Source organism: Natrix helvetica (assembly GCF_964273705.1).
Source record: "Natrix helvetica genome assembly, chromosome: 5".
NCBI lineage: Eukaryota > Metazoa > Chordata > Lepidosauria > Squamata > Natricidae > Natrix > Natrix helvetica.
The window spans coordinates 27,141,084-27,158,720 of NC_138551.1; the positions used below are offsets into that span (position 1 = coordinate 27,141,084).

Genomic DNA, 17,637 nt, shown 5'->3' on the forward strand with positions numbered 1-17,637 from the left:
AACTCTGCTATTGTATATGTTGTATAAGATGCAACTTATAAGGATGGATGATGGTCAACAGTGATTGTAATGATTATTACTTTTACTTATTTTGTTGGAGAGAAAGAAAGAGAGATTTAGGTTAATTTACTTGAACACGATTAATATAAAATTTTGTTAACAAACAATTCCTGTTAAGTAAAAAACAAAAGTGTGGCAACATTACTCACGTGGCAAAACTATTAAAGTTTCATAACACAAGAGGGCAGCATTGTAGAAAGAGTTAAAAGGGATTTTTGGCGCATAGATTTTAATTTCTCAAGTACAAGGCAACTAACTGAACTGAGTAAAATACAAGTTATACAAACACCACAGTGGTGGGTTTGTACAAATCCTTAGATATGCAAAAAAACAATAACAACGAATGAATTTCAGTTGGGTCATTTGATAAAATTATACAGTTTGGAAGAGCTATTTAAGCCATCAAATACAACTTATTGCTTTGCATGGGAATCCCAAGTAAGCATCAGTAACAGATGCTTATGTAACCTCTGTCTGTTCATTATGCCATGAAAGGGACCTACTATATCTTTGCATTATTAGATTGACCATAAAACTGCTCTCACTGTTGAGGAGTCTTCCCCCCCCCTTCCTTAAATCCATGTTTCATGGATTCTATCCTCTCTTTTGAAAGCTAAACCTGACCTATTCCTTCATTGTGATATCCTACATGCTGATGGATGAAAGTCACTATGCCTGAGTTATGCTTAGTTTTTGCACTAGTTGCTGGAAGGCTGTGGGGTACAATTTGAAGTACTGTTTTTGACCTGTAAAAACCATAGATGGCTTGGTTCCTATGTGCTTGCAGGATTGGCTTCTCTAGGTAAAAATGATTGATCTAGCCCACTTGAGTATTGACTGATTCGCTTGGTACAGATATGAATGGTAGAGATCCCAATTCACATCTAATGAAGTTGGTAGATGAAGAAAGACTTGGCTTTTCTGTGATAATATTCTCTCTTTGGAGAGAATATCATCACAGAAGACAGGCAGTCCCTCAGAGCTTAAGCTCTGTTTTTGGCAGAGGGTTCCAGGAGGCCATCACAGCTGAAAACGGAGCTCGGGAGCCTGTTTTGGCTAGCAGAGGCACTTTGGGCCGGTCCTTCATCATTTCCAGGGCGGTACCGTGGGCAAGATCTACTGTATTTTTCAGAATATAAGACGCTCCGAAGTATAAGACACACACCTAGATTTTGGGGAGGAAAACAAGGGGAAAATGCCTCTGCCTCCTAGCAATTTGCCTCCTTGCAACAAACAGCATAGACAAGATACACTGTTTGTAGTGTTATATTTCAGACTATACTTGTACAAATGCTGTTAAAATTGATGTGCTTTCTGGAAGTATAGTTATTCTCTGCTATTTAAGAGAATAGCACTTTTTAAAAAAATAGCACGGGGCCTCTTCAGATCAAGCATTTATTTTAAAAAGCTTCTTCATTTTGTTAAGCTGTCTAGAATAATAATAAAGCAGTCTTTAAAAAGTAAGTCTAATAATTTGAACATTGTATAGGCATTTATAGCTGTTGACCTACCTCCTTGCAGCAAACAGTCTGATTAGCACAAGAAAAAAAAAATCTGCCTCACAGCAATTTGCCAGGTGGAACAAACAGCAAATTTCACTTTCAATTTCTCCGATCATCAGCTGTTACAGGCTGCGGGGATTTGCTATAGCTTATTAAAGCCTCTGCTAGCCCCCGTTTGCTGCAAAGAGGTAAATTGCTGGGAGGCAGAGGCCAAAGGGTTGGGGCTGGTGGGTGGGTGGGGCTACATTCAGTGTATAAGATGCACCCAAATTTTCACCCTCTTTTAGGAGGGAAAAAGGTGCATCTTATACTCTGAAAAATACGGTAAGTACCCCACTGGCTGGATTCGGCTCATGGGCCTTGAGTTTGACACCCCTGGTCTACTTTCTCGGATAGGTTGTAGGTTTCCAAGATTTCATTTGCTGACCAGAAACTCATGTCGCCTAATATCACGTTGTCATCCTTGTAACTGGAGATGCCAGAAGCTGGAGGCAAATCATGTGATCTATGACTAAACAGCAGAGTTTGAGAACTGACTTGGAAGGCATACATTGCATTGCATTACTGTAAACTTCACCCCCCCCCTCCACTGTTCTATAAATACCAGTGTGACTGATATTGAAATATGATTTTAAAAAAGCTAACCAATTCATACCAAGAACTTCCCATTAAAAAAGGAAAAGAACTAAAACAAGTTAACTTTCCCAGTTTTCTAACTGTCTTACTCATCTTGGTTGGCAGCACAGAGGATAATTACAGTACAAATTTTGCATCACCAGGAGAAATACTATCCTGGCTGTAGTGTTTCTTGCCTCCTGTCACCTCTGTCCTAGAGGTATGAATGAGATTTAAGGAATTTCATTAAATTATCTTAGTAGAAAACTCAACATCAACGTCGTTACAGATTGTCTGTTGATGAACTTAGGCAGCATGGCTCTTAATTATAAAGGTTTGGTGTAAATCAGCAAAATAAAGAAATGGCCACCCCGCTCCCCAACCTATCCTCATTAAAAAACAATTTATCCATAGGACTATAACTTTGGAACTTTGTTTATCATGCATTTCAGAATGACATTAAGGATAAAGTTGCCATGGAAACTCTACATATGGTAGGATGGCAATGAATTAGCTCTGGGTTTTGTTTTGGTTTTTTTTTTGCTAATATTCTGATCCTATGCATATTCTTCTGGAGAAAAGCAGGAATTGCTCCAAACAAAGAGCATTAATGATTGCGACCAAAATATTTACATTTTTATTAGGAAGAAGGCAGCAATATTTTAAACTGCAATCAGCATGTTAACATAAGAATTTGTTTAAGTACACGTCTGCATGCGTGCGCACACATGTACCCATATCCATACATGTATGTATGCTTAAACATTATGTGTAAGAGTTGGGGGATTGCCTAAGACATCATTTGTCCCACTCAACTTGCCTCCATTCATGGGTAGAACATGATCGCTCATAACTTTGGCAGCAAGGTGTAGCAGTGGATCTTGGTCATAACAGAAAGGAAATTTGGAAGTCACATAGAAAAGCTTACAAGCTGATTGACTGACTGACTGATTGAAAATAGTCTTCGAAACTCCAGCTAGAACAGGGGTTGGCAACCTTAAGAACTCAATGTCACTGCGTTAATTGTTTGCTAGCTGAACTGAACAGTTACTGCGCAGGTCATAGGCCCTTATCAGCAATGATTTACTACACATGCTTCTTAACACGTTTCATATACATCACACATTCCAGAGACTTCTTTACTTTTGATCTTCTGTTCGTCTGCCAAGAAGGTGGACGATAATTGCTCTTGCCAAAATGTAACAATTAGATAGATTTGTTTATTTTTCTTACTTTCATATTAAAAGTTTTGTTTTTAATTAGAACATGTTCTCGGGTTTTTTATTTTTCGCTTTTTCTGAAGATATGCTGTTTGGAAAGCCGTCGATTCTAGACCTCGTTAGCTCAGGGTGAAATTTCCCCTGACACTCAAAGAGCCATTTGGGCCCATTACCCAGAGAAAAGAAAACACCAGGAGCCACAAAAACCTTCCTGTGCCTGACTATTTCCTGAGCGGCCACAGAACTAGCATATGTAGTTGAATTAAATGTTCTGTTTTCTTCTGAAACTTTTCTTTTCTTGGATTTATCCATGGTTGGCCTACTGGGGGGGTCGAAAAGCTCAATAAATTGCATGCTGGCAGGTATCACAGATTGATGGTTGTGACGCATATTTTGAGCGACAGGGAGCCGCAGCAGAAAGATGAAAGAGCCACATGTGGCTCCAGAGCCATGGGTTGCTGACCTCTGAGCTAGAACATAAACCAGTATAACATAATACATTCTAGATCCAGTATGAAAGGAATGTCCCAAATACTGTATAGCCACCATATCTGGGCTGCAAAGCTCTAGACAGCCAATAGAGGGCAGCAAAAAGGTAAAGAACACCCTTAACACTCTACTCCCATCAAGTGGTTCCTTGGATAAGGCCAGATATGATAATGCTAAGTACATTGGCGAACACTAAACATTGTTTAAGAGAGCATGACTGATATCAAAAAGTTAAGCTGAATATGTTTTGATAGGAAATATACCAAGACATAGGCTGAAAAGTCAAGAAAGCATCGCAGAAGGTGGCAGGGACATGCAGTTGTGGCAGTCCCAGTTGTCATCGCTAGGTAAATCCAATGTAGTTGCAGCATTCTGCAGACATGTGATTAACATTTGAGACCTCCTGCCAGCTTCCCCATTGACCTTGCTTGTCAGAAGCTGGTAGTGAAGATTGCAAATAGCAATCCTGTGACTGCAGGATGTTGCAACATCCCAACTGCAAGCCAGTTGCCAAGCATTGAATCACTATTGTGTGACTGCACAATTATTGTGATAGTCGCAAGGATCTGTTGTAGTCCTCCTTGTTCAGCGCTGCTGTAACTTCAAACCATCCCTGAATAAGTGGTTGTTCAATGAGGATCACCTGAAATGCCTGCACCTTAATGTTCCATGTATATATCTTAATATGAAACACCATGTTTCCAGCTCTCCCCATCATCTGAGAACAACTAGATTTCTGAACCCTGAAATATTAAAGGTAAAGGTTCCCCTCGCACATATGTGCTAGTTGTTTCTGACTCTAGGGGACGGTGCTCATCGCTGTTTCAAAGCCAAAGAGCCAGCGCTGTCCGAAGATGTCTCTGAGGTCATTTGACAGGCATGACTAAACGCTGAAGGTGCACGGAACTCTGTAATGGGCTGGCTGCTAAAGCAAGCGCACACTTGAAAGTAAATCAGGAAGACTGTAATTGGGGTGTGTGTGTGTCTGTCTGGCAAGAACAAAGAATGCTTATCAACAGGAAATATGCATGTGTAAAGCTTGTAGCAATTATGGGTAGTTAGAAAGTTGATAAAAGTAACAAGGATTAGACAACTTGCGGACCTCAGCTAAAAGTTAGGAATAGGGATGGCCGGCAGCAAATGAAATGTCTATTAGATAACTCCTGGAGCATTCATTAGCCAAGGCTTAGGAATGGGACAGCTATAGACCAATAGAACAAATTGTAGAATTATTGCTAAAATGTTTATTAGAGGATATTTCTTATTCACCTTGTCCCGCCTTTTCCTTTAGTGAAAATGTATAAAGCTTTCTTAATCCTTTGTTCTTGGTTCTTGGCCTTTTGACCAGGAACCCTTTTCCTTGGAGTATGCCAATAAAAAGCAATCAGAAAACCTGCACCTCGTGTCTGGCATCCATCATTGGCTTCGGCACCAGGCTCAGACCTGAATTGGGGACAACCGCTGTTATCTTCCAACCAAAGGTGATTCCTATTTTTCTACTTACATTTTTCCATGCTTTTGAACTGCTAGGTTGGCAGAAGCTGGGACAAGTAACGGGAGCTCACTCTGTTAGACCTTTCTGATCGACAAGCTCAGCATCTTAGCCACTGAGCCACCTGAAATATTGAATCGGGCTAAACAATTAACCCAGCATTCTTTACAGGAATATAAAGCTGTAAAGCTGTCTCGTCAAGAGCAGGATAATGGGGGTAAGAGCTATTATGTCTGAAAAATAAGAGCAATCTGAACATAGACAAAAACTATTCTCCCGAGCTTCATTAAAAACCCTACATGTACCTCTAAGAACAGTACCAATTATGATGCCATTAATGCTTCCCTCACACAATAGAAAATAAGACCTTACACAGATGCTCCCCTCCACTGCAAGGGAATCATAGCAACATTGCTCACATCAGCAGTCATGGAGTAGGAACATTTCCAAAAGACAATGATGCGAGAGGTGTAATTATCACAAACACCATGTGGAGTTCTTTGCATTTTCTTCTTGATTTTCCTAATATGAGTCTATGTGAGGTTAGCTTCCTACAACTAGTTATTCTCCTGTCAATTTAGGATGTGAACAATGGCTTTGTCCTCCATTAGTTCTTCTTCCTGGGTCCAAGATTGTCTTACAGCCTCTCTCCACTGATACACAGTTATCACAATATCCCTGAGCTAGTTCCTTTTGGTCCATGAATGCTTCATTAAGAAGGAGGAAATCAAGAGTTGGTGCTTGAAAACAATACAACTTTAAAGAAAGGGGAAGGAGGAAATGTGAGAATGATCAAAGTCACACATACTGCTGACCAGTAGTTAATGTTAAAAGAATGCAAGTTCCTGACCAACCTGCATCCTCTTAACATTATAGAAGTAAATCGTAAAATAAACACAATAAAATTATGGAAGTGAATATAAAAGTGAATTGTGTATGTGTATAGGGGGAAATTGGCCAGCAAATTGATTTGTTTTAGTTTAGGCTTTGTGTGAACCCCACACAAATTGTTTTACAGTTTGTAAAACAATTGTGATTTATTCAATAAACGATTTTCAGTACGATTAGGAACCAAACCTGTACTTTCAAATATAACAGGCATAATTATAATATAATTATGCTTGCAAATTTCAAAAGGACACCTTCTAGCCTGATACGTCAAGTGTTTTGAGAAGTTCTTAAATTCTCCATCAAGGATTAGAGTTACATTCCCAAAACGTCATGAGAATATTATCTTGAGTTTTCAATATTTTTTCTAGATTTCCTCATCCATTTTTCTTCTAGCCAACAGTATGGTAAGATGCACTGAATTGAGAGACATTGATTGGCCCAAAACCACCCACAAAGCAACTGATAATGTCAGACATGCCTCCTTCAATATCCATAAAAAAGAAAAATCTCAACTCATTTGAATAGAGATAAAGTACTTTTACTAGATATGAATTGATAGCAGCGAAATAAAAGCAAGATCTGAGCCAAAAAGGCACGAACATGTATATATCAAATGTTTCCCGGCATCCTCCCCTCAATTACCCCAACCCAATGTCCAATCTCCAACTCCCTAAGGTGTCATGTGGAGTGCATATTCAAAAGCCCTCATTCAGTTGGTATGCAAAGACGGTTAACCTTGACCAAGACCAAACACAAGCCATCAGAATGGGCAGAAGATGGTGAGAACAAAACTCCTTTCCTGATAACTCCTCCAGCAGCAGTAATTCCCCCTCCCAAATATCTCAAACCCCCACCCTCCCCGTTTTCATGGCAGCCAATAGCAAGCAAGCACAGTAGAGGCTGACAGTATCTAAGATATATCTTTCAGGCCTGTAGTTATTTTTTTTTTAGGATCTTTGACCTGCCACACTTTTTATTAATTTCCTATGCTGTTTCATTAGTGTAGTAGTTGGGAGGGGGGAATAGAAAGGAGTAGGATTGTGGAATGTATTGTTGACATTCTTTTATAGAAGCCAAGGTCATCTTTTGTCTCCGCACCTCGACACCTGACCGGAAGCAGAGGGGTGTAGATGCCAGCGTGGAAGATGAAGATTGGACCATGTGATGGATTGTGGGTGTGGGGATAAGATCATGAACTTTAAACTAGGTGGAATCCCAGGAAGCAAATCAGATTTGGGATTTCATAGCACAATGCCAACATGTCTGTCTTATTAAATTGGACCTTTAAGGAAAGTTTTGTCTTTGATTCTGATTTAATTCTGCATGATATTTGGAACGCTGACAATATCTCCCAATCCCACTTTTATCTGTTTTTTTAATCATTAAGATTTGCTCACATTTGTAATATTTTGGCTTGTTACAAAACAATGTATATTTGGAAAGACTGACTTGAATATGTAATTCTTTAATTCTTTGGAAGCTACACAGCCTGCGTGATACACAAGTAGTCTTGGTTTAGTGATTGCAATTGGGAATGGCAACTCGGTTGTTAAGTGAAGGGGTCACTAAGTGGGGGGAAATCACATGACTGCAACTGAGCTTATGATTTTATTTCAGCTTTCCTTTGTTTTCTAGAGCCCAAACAAGATATGATGCAAACTGCTGGGTAAGTCCAAATGGCAGAACATTTTTCTGGAACTCGACTCACAAGAGGTCAGGTAAAGGGATAAATCTTGTAGCCCTTTCCCCCCACCCTCACCACCCTTTGAAATGCTCAGTTCACCCCTGGAATAATTAGCAAGAAGAGAATTGATTTACATCCTTTGGAGAGAAAGGGATTACAAGACAAAGCAGTCACACAATAGGGAATACACATTGAAGGAATGTGCTAGCATTGTTTGCCTTAGGAGGCAAACAAAAGTCTTTAATGTGAAACTGATTAGGTCTTGTCAATTTCAGGCAACAGCTGTGAAGGCTAATTAAGGTCACAGAACTGAGCTTGTTAACTTGCAGTTAGCACAATTTAGGGAAGAGTTGTGCTAAGGAGAAAAACAATTCAGGAAGGGACCGCTTGTTTAGGCAAGAATTCTACCTTGCAAGGGGGTCAAAAAAAAAATGGGTCGAACACAGGACAAAGTGTACTAACTGACTGTAATGGTGAACATGTGATTGAAGGGGGTCTATGACAACTTGCTGCGTCCAACTCACTGCATCCAACTTGCTGTGGCCAACTTGCAATGGAACAACTCGCTGCGGGACAAGAATTACACTAATACTGAAGAAATAGTGGAATGGATAGCAAAGGGGGGGGGGGGTAAAATGAAATGAGAATGACAAACGTTAAAAATATTTTAAAATTATTTTAAATAATTAAATTGAATTGTTGAATTGTCCTGCAATGAGTTTTCCCAGAGCGAGTTGGCCATGCTGAATTGGCGAGCTGACTGTGGCGAGTTGGTTGCGGTGGGTTGTCCCATTCCAGACCAAGAGACAGAGATGCTGCAAAGGTCCTAAGGCCACTGGTTGCAAAATTACTTTTCCATCACCATCATAACTGAATGGTTGCTCCCCAAGGCAATTGTTAAATGAGGACCACCTCTATTGGCTAAGCAGCTGGACTAGGACTGAGGAGACCCAACTTCAGCATGGGAAGGTATGCTCTCTTAGACCAATAATCCCTGAGAGTGTTATGGTAATAAAAAAGAGAGAAAAAAAGATTCTCTAGTTAGCTGCCTTGAGCTAAGGGGAAAAGGGTAGAACAAGAAGCAATGGGTAGAAACTAATCAAGGAGAGAAGCAACTTAGAACTGAGGAGAAATTTCCTGACAGTTAGAACAATTAATCAGTGGAACAGCTTGCCTCCAGAAGTTGTGAATGCCCCAACACTGGAAGTCTTTAAGAATATGTTGGATAGCCATTTGTCTGAAAAGGTATAGGGTTTCCTGCCTAGGCATGGGGTTGGACTAGAAGACCTCCAAGGTCCCTTCCAACTCTACTATTGTATTGTATTGTAAAAGATGAGATTGACATCTAATAAATAAATAAAAAATGAAATGAAATAAGAAAAATTGCCCTTTTAATAGGAGTGGGATTTAACAACAACAAAAAAAAACAATGTAGGAAGTTAGCACCCACCTCTCTCCTAGAAAAATGAAATATTCTAGGAAATATTAAATAGGCAGAATATTATGATTCCCTGGATGAAAAAAGGAGAAACATGTTTTAAAGACAAAGCAGCTCCCTCTCCCCCCTTCAGCTCCAGGGTGATGGGATTAAGACATGGCACTCAGGACATGGTAAGATTAGCCCTCTATCCATCTCACCACATGGCACCTGGGAAAATTACATCATCCAGCAAGGCTCAAACAAGCCTGGGATACAGATAGCGTACAAAGTTAGCTAAGACCCCACCCCCTGGGAGTTTGACAGCCAATGGGATACATTTCTTACACAGGAACAGGAAGCTGTAAGGTGGGGCCCAACAGAGGGTATAAATCTCTCTCTTTCTCTCACCCATGTGAGACTTCAAGCCATGTGGTCCTGTCCACCATTAAAACCATCTTTCCAAACAGCCACCATTCTATCCAGTGTCTTTTTCCCAACTTGTAACTGAACCCAGATGTTCATTTCTTCCAACACCAACAATGTGATACCCTGAAAAATTAACATTATTGCTGTTCAGGAGAATAGTAACTGGCCTTCCTTTTAACCAGTTGAAGAATATATTCTTCGAAGTTCTTGTAGCATGACATTTCGACTAATGATCAAAATTTGAATTAATGAACTGTCAGAAAAGATTGAATGTAAAATACAAAACACAAAATGAAGGAATGAAGTGGTCCATGGAATTTATTGTTGTTGAAATTAGACTGTGACTTCACAACAGAGTAGACTGACATATCTTGTTAGCCTATATTAGTGAAATATGAGGATATCAAATCATGAGGTTCATCAAAGTGTATGCCTTTAAAATTTGTTGGTCAAAAAGGTTCTATTAGACTCCTGGTTTCTTGACATCCTAAATTAAAATTATTCTCTTCCTACAATAATTCCCTTTTTATGACCCTGTAATCCCTTCATTCGGGTTAAAGTTGGGGCGACTGGTTGGAGTTGAGCATTTACAGGCCAGATGTCCTTCCTGACACCTACTTGGAGTTTGCAGCAGATATTTTCTCTTTGCTCCCTGAGAGAGAAACATATGATGTACCCAGAATTAAACTCTCAACCTTCCGAGTGGGAGGCAACTGCTAGGCCACCATGCACTGCTAGACCACCATGCGGTTCCTACTCTCTTCCTACAATGAGGAAAACAAATAGCACTAGATAATTATTAATAGGATATTTATTGTTTGCTTATTTGGAGGCTGATGTCTTTCTTCTCTAATACTTGTTTGGTTTAGATGTTTATAGCTCGCAATTACTCAGTTCTTTTGAATGCATCTTAGACAAACTATGTATAATTTTTATGTTGGTAAAAGCTGAAAGGGTTTTGGCTATTATTATTTTTTAAAGGGATTTATTTTATCTTTTTTTTATTTGATACTTGTGGCCACATGCCCATTGAAGGGCTTCTAGGTTTGGGTGACAATTGAAATAATGAGCGCCGTTGAGAAGAAGATATTTTTTGTCCTGCACCAATTTTCTTAATAGAAAAGGAGTAGCATAGCCTCATGTGTAACTTGAGAGGATTCAGCAACTGAGACCAACACATTTTCTAAGTCAGCTTTTCAGGTAATAGGAAGGCAGTGGAAGAATTCCTAGTGGGGGTAGCATGAAAGTATAATACTCCATAAAATACCTCTCTGTGGGATCTGCTATTTTTTTTCAGAGAACTGTTTCATACTTCGTCTAAAAACATTCATGGTTTCCTTGTGGAATAGACAATGACATTATTGAGGAATGAACAAGCAGCGGAAGAAAAGCTGAGGTTGGTGACCACAAATGGTAAATGATATGCATCCTTTACTATTGCCATGGCATATTTCAATTTAACAGGGGGGAAGAGTTCATTCAGTGAACTGTAAAGAAAACCCAGTAGAAGGAATTGCTCCAAATTACCTTAATCAACCTACAGGTTGTCCTTGCTTAACAACCAGTTGTTTGGTGACCATTCAAAGTTACAATGGACTGCTCCCAAAGTTACTCATGACCTAGTTCCAGAGTTCTGATGGTGTCATTCAGTCTCCATGGCCACATGAAAGGTGCTTGGCAACCAGCTCATTTTTATAGCCGATTATAGTGCTCTACAGTCATAAGACTGCAATTTATGATGTCTTTGCCAGTGTCTGACAAAAATCACTCATAGGAATGAATTGACTCATTTTATGACTGCCATGCTTGCTTTATGACTACCAGATTCACTTTACGCTGCCTCAATAAAAATTGTAGAATCAGATTGGTTGTGTGGGTGCCTTGACTAATGACTGCCATGACTTACGATATAAATTCTAGGCTCCATTATTGCTGTAAGTTGAGGAATACCTATAATGTCCTTAGAACTATATGTTTCCAGCAACTGTGGATGCTGTGCTTTTTTCCCAAAAGGCAACTGTACTTTGTTTTGATTGAAGACATCTCGCTTCTCATCCAAGAAGCTTCTTCAGTTCTGACTGACTGGTGGAGGATGGAAAGATTTATATTCCTTTCAGTCATGTGGTCGTTACCATTTTTTCCGACAGTTGTTGAGGACAGTTATCTGTGCCCTCAAGGTCCCGTCAAGGAATATAAATCCTTCCATCCTCAACCATTCAGTCAGAATTGAAGAAGCGTCTTGGATAAGAAGAGAAATGTCTTCAAGCAAAAAAGTCCAGTTGCCTTTTGAAAAAGCACCTTTGGACAACCGTGACCTGGATGACTGAAAATCTCCATAGATATTCAGATAAGGGGAAGCTGTATTAGTCAGAGTAGCTTGAAATTTTGGAACTTTTATTCTGAAACACATCAGGAGAGCAATATGTGGAGGGACATATATCGGGAAGTATGTTTCATTAAAAGAGCCAGTTTGGTGTAGTGGTTAAAGGTACCAAGCTAGAAACCAGGAAGCTGTTAGTTCTAGTCCCTCGCGTAAACACGAAAAGCAGCTGGCTGACTCTGGGCCAGTCCTAGGAAGAAGAAAATGGCAAACCACTTCCAAAAAGTGGTGTCAAGAAAACTGCAGGGACTAATCCAAGCTATCTCCAGGAATTAAGACTAAGGACAGTCCTTTCCCCCCAGCAAAAAAAAAAAAAAGTCTAATTAAAGGAGTTCTTACTTTGGAGTGAACAAGTATGGCACTACACAGAGAGTCTCTCTTTGAATTATTTTCACTTAATGCGTAATTCGGAAGGCTGTCAGAGACAGATAATATTTCAATGTGTGTTCAGTGACTCAAATGGAAGTACTTAGCCTTCAATGCTTAGACACATACATACTTGTCACTATAACCAAAGGCAAGAGCTGCAAAAATGTGTAAGCTATGCTGACAAACATTCCCATCCCATCACCTGCTCTAGGATGTGTATTTCTCTTTCCTTCGGAGGATTAACAGTATGGTGGGTTTGAGCATTAGCATAAAACAAGGCTGTGCAATTGATCAAACAGTAACAGCACGCTGTAAATAGATGCAGCGTGCATGGAGATGGTATAGATCTGTGATGGCGAACCTGTGGCACGCCAGCTATCGGCCCAGTTCAGCTCCACCATGCATGCATGTGCGCCTCCTTCTGGCCAGCTGGTTGTCGGCTCTCTGTCGTGCTTGCACGTGGCGCATGGCATGTGCAGGGGGGTCACACATGCATGGGGTCATGTGTGCATGCATGGGGTGGGGCATGTTTGGGGGCTTCTCGTTGCATTTTGGGGGTTCAGGCTCGCGCGCATTCACGCATGCACACACTTTGGACACTTGGTCCAGAAAAGGTTAGCCATCACTGGTATAGATCCTATCCTGATGACTAAGTACTTAGACATGTTCTTCTTGTAGAACACTGCATATTTCTTTATGCATAAATTATGTTGTTTGGGGTCTTCAGAACATTTCCAGAACCAGCATTTGATTAAAGAAATCTTTTTCAATTACTCATGCTTCATTTGCTTTCAAGGTTCCTATTGGCAGTATGAAGAAGCCTAAAGAGTCACCAATTGTATTTACTGATAGGAAGATTAGATTTCCCCACAAGTAATTTATCTGTGGATTGAGGAAATCCTCTTGCATTTGTTAAAAAGAAGACAGTGATGTGCAAAAGTGCAAACGGCTCCCAAAGAATAGGGATGGTTTTGAAAACTAATCAAACATCACACAGCCAAAACTAGCCATTGTTGGGAGTCCTGCTTTTTGGGGAGGCTTAAAAGCAGGACTTGTCTCCAACAAGACCAAATGAAATCCGTTTCAGACACCTTTCGTGACCTGGGCTACTTTCCTGTGGGTCTGGTTTTTTGTTTTTTTTATGACCTTGGCGGCTTTATGTCTTGTTGACTTCAATTCCCAGAATTCCTCAGCCAGTAGAGCTGGGAGTTGAAGTTCACAAATTGAAAAGGTGCCAAGGTTGGAGATAGCAATACAATTTGTACAGTTTGTTCTTTCCCTTTTCTTTCCTTCTCAGTGAAGCTTCTCCATCACAAAGCTTTATCCTGACTCCCCCACATGTTCTTTTGATATCCTACCTTGTATGTACATAAAGAGAACACTGTTGTATACCAAACAAAACAAAACAAAACTTAGGAAATCCACCTTTGCCCTCCTACTCTAAAAGTATAAGAATAATAATAAAAAGTAATCCCCAATTACTTCATGTTAGACTTCCTTGAATTCGTGATGCAATAGAAAGGAAGAAACCCAAACACATTTCATTTTGAAGTTTTCCGAGCTGATATCCGGGTGGCAGACATTTTATTTCCCCGCTAGATAATACCATCAGTGTTGGAGTTGGGATGAAATGAGCACTGTTGGTTAGCTAGCCTCCCTCCTCCCTTTTGTCTTGGGTGCAGGGTGGCTATTTTTGATGGATTATATCAAGGATCGCCAAACTTGCCAATTTTAAGACTTGTGGACTTCAACTCCCAGAGTTCCTCAGCCAACTATGTCCTGCTGGGAATTCTGGGAGTTGAAGTCCACAAGCCTTAAAATTGGCAAGTTTGGAGACCCTTGAATTATGTTTGTTTTTATTGTGACTGCTGAAATCCATATGTGGTTTGGTTACCAGGCTGATATGGAGATACCATATCTAGCTGTAGCAATTGTAGATTGCTGTGTGAAGGGAGGATGTTGTTGGGTGCTGAGCTAAGGGGCTAATGTTGGATCCTTATTTATGTCTTTCGATACATCTATAGATATGGATAAAATTCTGTACCCCTGTTAATCACTGCTTGGAGTGAATGTCAGACGTGAATTGTCTTGCATTTTTCAATCTGGCCTGTTCTACTTTTCCCACTGCTTCCCAGTTAAGTAATACTTGAGATTGTCTGTGTAGAGGGAGATTAGTACAGGGCTGATAATCCCAAAATACAAGTCTTCATAAACACACAAAAGTAATCTAGGGATACTAAGAATAAGCAGGGAGAAGATATAGTTTAACAACTGGAAGAGATTAGCACTGCTGCAAACAGATGGGCCTGAAATTTAGCCAAACACACAACAGCCGGGAGGCCAGCCATTCCAGCAATTATTTGTATTGTCACTGGTGAGCAAGACTTGTGTCTGACGATCCCCAGGCCATCCCCATAATTCTTATTCACCTGCAAGCAACTAAAGAGGAGCAATAATTCTGAAAAGTGTTTCTGTAAGTGAGGTTCATATAAACACCATTAGAATGAACTGGGCACATGCAGTTATGATTGTCATGAATACATTTCTGTGCAAGAACAGGTAGTTCAAATAATGCCACTGAATATAATTACTCTTAGCTTTGGTATGGGATTTCAAACAGCCTGACCTATGTGCAGAATTGCAGCCCTGTTGTATTTTCCCCACCTTCATTATAACTGGTTGAACAAAAAGGGTTATATTTTGCTCCAAGTCACAAAACTTGTTAAGCTCATTATCTGCTAACAAATTTGCAGTCCTCTTCCCATCTCCAGTAAAGGCTCTCAACCTTATCACCACAGGGCAACGTCAGGAAACATCACATCAAACCAAACATTTAAGAAATGCTACCGGTGTCTGTTTAAATTTGTACAAAAGGGATGAGTCCTACTTTACATTTTTATATTTAAAAAATAATAATGCACCACAGAAAAAGTTATACGTTAAGAAACTAACATGCCTAATTTGTGTATTTGGTTTAGAAAAAAATAATGCCATTAATTGATTACTGCAGTCAAAGCAGTATTTTTTTTTTAAAAAAAGATTCATCTCTAAGAAACAAACGATGATACACAAAGAAGTCCAAGGAAATAAACAATTCCCATTGCTTTTGGGAGTCATACATGAAATCACAGCATTATTGGCAAAGCACTATTGCCGGGATAAGGAAGGCTTTGCAAAAGATGAAGGCAAAAAGCAATGCAATTAGCATTTGCTTTTGCTAAGGTCTGCTGATTGCATTCTTTATCATGAAGTATATTTTAGTCAAAGGAATATTTACTGAAAATAAACATAATCAATTAGCACCTGAGTTCTATGTGCACCAAGGAAAGGTAGCAAAAAAAATACAGCATTACCTATTGCACCTATTGCTCTGTTGTTTTTCATTATGGTACAAAGACTAAGAAAAATGATGCTGGGTAAACCCAAACCATCATCCCTCTTCCAATAGCAGTCAGCAAATACACATGTCATTATTGATTAACAACAGCAAACTATCCTTAGACATGGAACTGAATGTTTAACTGACTTCTTAGCTATTAGCTCCTGCCTGAAAGAACTAGGTTTCAGGTATATATTTGAGAGCAAGGACAGATTTTTAAAAAGGTGATTGCCCAGTGTCAATCCATGTCATGGAGTAACCTCTTTAAAATCTTTCTTCCAATATTCAAGGACTTCAGGTGGCAAGGTCAGCTGTGTGATAAAGTCACCCCAGAGGGTATAATGTGTGTGTGTGGGGGGGGGGGCATGAAAGGTTGGCTTTGTGTACCAAATTTCAAAGTCTGTTCTGAATAATACCTGCTTTGGCACATTTAGAAATAGCTATCATGAGGATAGCTGCATTGTATAGAACCTCTCATAGAATTAGTCTCTAATTGGAGGTCATTAATTTCATATCTGGAAATAGAAATGCAGAAAATGTATAGTATATCATATATTTTATATTTACTAGCAGCTTTGCAGTTAGTGGGGGAGGAACGAATCAGTGGTATGACAAGCTCTGTAATATCCAGAGAAGCAATTCTTGGACTAAAGCTAAAAAGCCCTTTAGAACACGTATATCTTCCTTGGGAAAATTAAGCACTGGCTCGGCCATAATCAATTAGGCACTAGGAACACTCAGGTGTGAAGAAAGTTGCAAGCGATAATGAGATGTGAAAGTGCTAACTGCAAGAATGCTAACTAGGACAAGGAGGAACTAACAATTAGCACTGAGAACACAAGGCTTTTAGAAATCAGCTAGAGGAATGAAGCTACTTTTGATATGCTTCCTCTGACTCTTTGTTCTAACTTAAGGATGGCACTGCATCCATTTGCTATTTCACTTTAAAGCCATGCACAATAACTTGATAACCTGATCAATGAATCACAATCAAATTAACTCTATAAAGAAGGTTGGCTAACCTCCCTTATTTAGACTTGTTTTTGCCTCCAGCAACAACTAATAACCCAATTTACGTTTCATTGATGGTGCCCTGGCCTCGGGTTTAAAGAAATCCACAGTTCTTTTAGCTGTTGTATGGTGATTTTGTGTATATATGGAAACAACTTGGCCTCTTTAAGATATACAGAATTCAAGTCCCGTGTGATGGATGGGGAATTGTGGAAGCTGAAGTGCATACATCTCAAAGGAAACAAGTTTGAAAAACATTGACTTAGACTAGGTTTGTCAAATTCACGTCATCACGGTGGTAGCATGTGATGTATCGGAGCTCTTTTCCTCTTCACTAAACCGGCCATGGGTGTGGCCAGCACGTGATGCATCTGGCCCGTGGGCCGCGAGTTTGACAAGCCTGATTTAAACCATACTCAATTTTTAATTTTTCACATGTAAAGTTCATTTCTTACTGGATTTCTTTGGGTATTTTTGGTCAATTTCATTACTGTGAAAACAGTATGCATTTTTGGCAGTGATTCCTAAAACTAATGTTATGCATTTTATATGTATGGTATAAAATATGTTCCAAGTCATCTGCCTTAATTGGTTTTTAATTAGTTTTTGTCTGTTCACTGTATTTTTATGTTCTTGTTCACCATTCAAAGCATATTAGTTAAGATGGGTGGCCATCTATGTCTTAAATAAATACTGTAA

The 17,637-nt window shown here is 39.6% G+C and overlaps 1 protein-coding gene across 2 annotated transcripts in view; it reads right to left on the minus strand.

Annotated features, from left to right (window-relative positions):
• KCNAB1 (potassium voltage-gated channel subfamily A regulatory beta subunit 1) overlaps positions 1-17,637 on the minus strand; it is a 167,541-nt gene that overhangs the window by 18,090 nt on the left and 131,814 nt on the right. The window lies entirely within an intron of this gene.